This window comes from Rhinolophus ferrumequinum, chromosome 11 (assembly GCF_004115265.2).
Source record: "Rhinolophus ferrumequinum isolate MPI-CBG mRhiFer1 chromosome 11, mRhiFer1_v1.p, whole genome shotgun sequence".
NCBI classification, from domain to species: domain Eukaryota; kingdom Metazoa; phylum Chordata; class Mammalia; order Chiroptera; family Rhinolophidae; genus Rhinolophus; species Rhinolophus ferrumequinum.
Genome location: NC_046294.1, coordinates 64,548,580 through 64,552,242, shown reverse-complemented (window position 1 = coordinate 64,552,242; position 3,663 = coordinate 64,548,580). Strand labels below are relative to the sequence as shown.

General features: G+C 40.6%; 1 non-coding gene across 1 annotated transcript; it reads left to right on the top strand.

Annotated features, from left to right (window-relative positions):
• The first annotated feature begins 3,287 nt into the window (after positions 1-3,287).
• Positions 3,288-3,361, top strand: TRNAI-GAU (transfer RNA isoleucine (anticodon GAU)). The gene has a single exon. It is a non-coding gene; the product is annotated as a tRNA-Ile (tRNA).
• The last annotated feature ends 302 nt before the right edge of the window (positions 3,362-3,663 follow it).

Below are 3,663 nucleotides of genomic sequence, written 5' to 3'. Positions count from 1 at the left end.
GTTAGTTAACTCAGTGCAGGGACATATAAGAGAAAGGACATATGAGTTTGCTCTGTGTGATGGAATTATGGAAGATTTGAAAGAGAGGAGTGAGCATTTTAGCTGATAATTGAGTTTCTCAAGTGGTTGAACAAAGGAAGGATTTTCTAGACAAAGAGAACAACCACGAACCCGAAGTGGAGAGAAGCGTGGTGGGGTTGCTGAAACATGGAGTCTGAAGGTTAGGAATGGCAGATATGCGGCTGAACAGTGACATTTTAGCAGGACTCATGTGTAAAGGATACTAGACAGGAAAGAAATGACTCCTGGAGCACAACAGATAATGTGGATGGCAGGGCTCAGAGCAGAGGACAGATGGCATCAAAGGCAGGTGTGGAAGAAATGGCCAGGGCACTTTTATCAGTTAGGATTCAGTTTGCCTGCACACACAACAGCAAAACAAAATGAAACAAAGCAATGCCAACAGGATAGAGGTTTATTTCTCTTTTACGTAAGATACTTTGAAGGTAGACAAACTGGGACTGGTGAGGTCCCTCCGTGGTCAGAGCACAAGGCTCTTTCCAGCTCACTGTGTCGACCTCACTTGATATTGCACATGACGCTGCTGGAGCCCAAGCCATTGAGTTGGTGTTCCAGGCAGAAGATTGATGGAAGAGGTCCAAGGAGGATCCATTTATACCTTATTGTCTAAAAGGAAGTCATTTGTCCATACCTAGCTACAAGGGAGACTGGAAAATGTGTACTTGGATGGGCAGCAATGTATGTAGCTAAAATCCAGCTTTATATTACTATAGAGGGGATAAAATGGATATCAGGAAGCAATTAGCAGGCCCTGATACACTACTGGAGGGAAGAAGCAGCATGGCAGGGATGAGGCTAAGAGGAAAGCTGTCTGTTGATGCTCAAAGGGAGAAAACAAAAGCAACATCACTTGAACAGGCAACAAGCATCACAAGGACAGACTACACTCATGCATCCAACAGTGTATTTGCTATGTTCCAGAAAGATCTGTATGCATATGTGCACAAACACAGACACACACAGACACACACACACACCCCTTATGCACACATGCTACACAATAGGTCAAAAATATTGTCCTACAGTTCTAAAGAGTTCAGCCACAGAGAATAATAAAGAATATGAAACAGACTTGTCCATTCTACAATTCAGAGGGTTCAGCTTTCTCTTTAATTATAATAAAACCAGGAACATCCTTATAAATATTTTTAAACATAAACTCTTGTGCTATGTGCTCCTCGTAAAAGTTTTCAAACTCAGGGGAGCTGAATATTCTAGGATGCCAAAGAATTTTTGGAGGTTTGGGAATTTCTAAGACTGAAGATTTAAATATTTGAGGTGGTAGTCAAACTAAGTATAGCCATTAAATTACTGTTTTGGACAATGTGTGGATTGGTCAGTCAGAGACTGGTTTTCAGATTCCCAGGAGATCAGGCCATTAAAATAAATATTCCAGAGGCTTTTAGCATCAGCAAAGAAGCAAGTTATGAAATCTATGACACTGAGATTTCCATCTGTTCCAGTACCCATTGGTGATACATGTGGGCTTATCCAGGCACTATTTCAGAACGATGTGGGTTGTAGCACCTGTTAATTATCTGCAGACTCACTATGCAAGGAAGACATGACAGGTGCAGTTCAGCAGATGCAGTCCCTAATTTACTAAAATCATGTCACCATTCATTCACATTATAGCAGTCTGGTGTTCAAAATCTGCTCGAAATGAAACAAACATATGTTGGACGACTGTTTGGTAGCATGGTTCTCAGAGTAATATATTATACCTAGCAGGTTTTTGGATAAATTAATTTATTCCTGATCTGCAAGAATCATTTGGAATTGTCTTTTGGCATTCATGTTAAAGTGCTAGAGAATAGGCTAGGGTGAAACTCACAGGCTTTGCCTGAATTGTGACAGACCATTCCACATTTGATGCTAATATATTGTAAAGTATGTGCTAATGAATTACAAATGGTGTCACACAGTCTTTGCACGTTGTCATATTAATTCAAGATTTCAGAATTTCAAAAATGCATTTTCAGTATGATTCAAGTGTATAAATATTAAGGAGGCATTAACCTTTATCGAAATGATTTTTTCCTTCTGTTAAAAAGATCAACATTTAACATAACAGGGCACACAGTTGGACGTTGCTGTAAAGTGGCTGACGAGAAGAGCAGTTTCTGCCCCAAAATTATTCATGTAAGAACTGTGAATCCTTTCATTTACATTTCTTTGGTAATAGCAGGTGTGGGGATGGGAGTTGGGGGAGACAAAAATATTGCAAGCAAAAGAGTAAATTGAAAGATGTCAGTTCCTTAATTAACATGCTGCTTGTCATCTTTTAGCATCTTTTAGAGTCCTGCAGGCACTAAACAAAATGAGCCTTAGAAAGGTTTCCCACACTAGACAACCTACAGAGGTGGTGTCAATTTGGAGTCACTGATGCAAGCATTTTGTTAAAATACTTTGTTTTCTAGCTGTATGGCATTATGGCATCAACATGAACGTTTTCGAGGTCAAATGGATATTTTAATAAGTCAGAATGTGGGATTCCATAAACTGGCCTCCTTGAGGCTGATCGGGGACATTGGTGAAGCGAATTGCAGCTTAGTTAATGTGCTCGGACCAGTGATGTGCTTACATAGCTATCAATTCCCTTTAAAAAGGCACTTTCTTTCCAGCAAGACTCGTAACTGAAGTCAATCAGTTCTAGCCTCAGGGGAGCCAAGGCCAGAAGAAAATAAAACAGTGAAAGTACTGATTTTTGTCTTACCTTGTCAGAATCTTCAATTTGGGGCAGTTTTATCGCCACCACTGCGTCAGTCTCTACACCATTAGGGCAGCAATCACGTTGAACTTATTCACTGCCACGTCTCCATTTTCTGGCCCAGTGCCAGGCACGTAGCAGGTACTCAATAAATATTTGTTGAGCAAAAACATAGTTATCAAGGGTCACAGGGTTCAAACTACCTATTTGGATTAACTTAGGAAACATCTCAAAGAATATTAAGCAGTAATTAAAATTTTATAGTGGGACCCACGTCCCAGAAACTTCTTAAGGGACTAATGAATTTCTAATATGCTAAGCTCTCGTTTCGTAAAGAGTTTCTATGCTTTTGGACTTATATACAAACAAATAATTGAGAGTATTTGTCAACTCTGGACTGTAGAAAACAAATCCAAGTTGTAGGTGCTTCCTCTATTAAAACCAAGAAGACGTACTCTGCAAGGGGACAATATAAATTGTGGAACACTTTCGGGGTGGCCGGTTAGCTCAGTTGGTTAGAGTGTGGTGCTGATAACACCAAGGTTGCTGGTTCGATCCCTGCGTGGGCCACTGTGAGCTGCACCCTCCTTAATAAACAAACAAACAAACAAATAAATAAACAAGTTGTGGGACACTTTAATTGTGCTTGCATAAACAATTCTAATGGCACACCACCCCATGAAAGAATAACACATTTTATCCAACATTTTCATCTCTTTCACTTGGAAGTGAACTGCCTTCATGAAACCAAGCCACGCAGCAGCTATGAGGGGGCACCATTAGTGTGGTCATAGCCGTGTGGGGGCCGCTGTTCCCCATCATACTGGGCAACCCTTCAGTTCGGGCACCTTGTGCTGAACTCTGATTAGAGT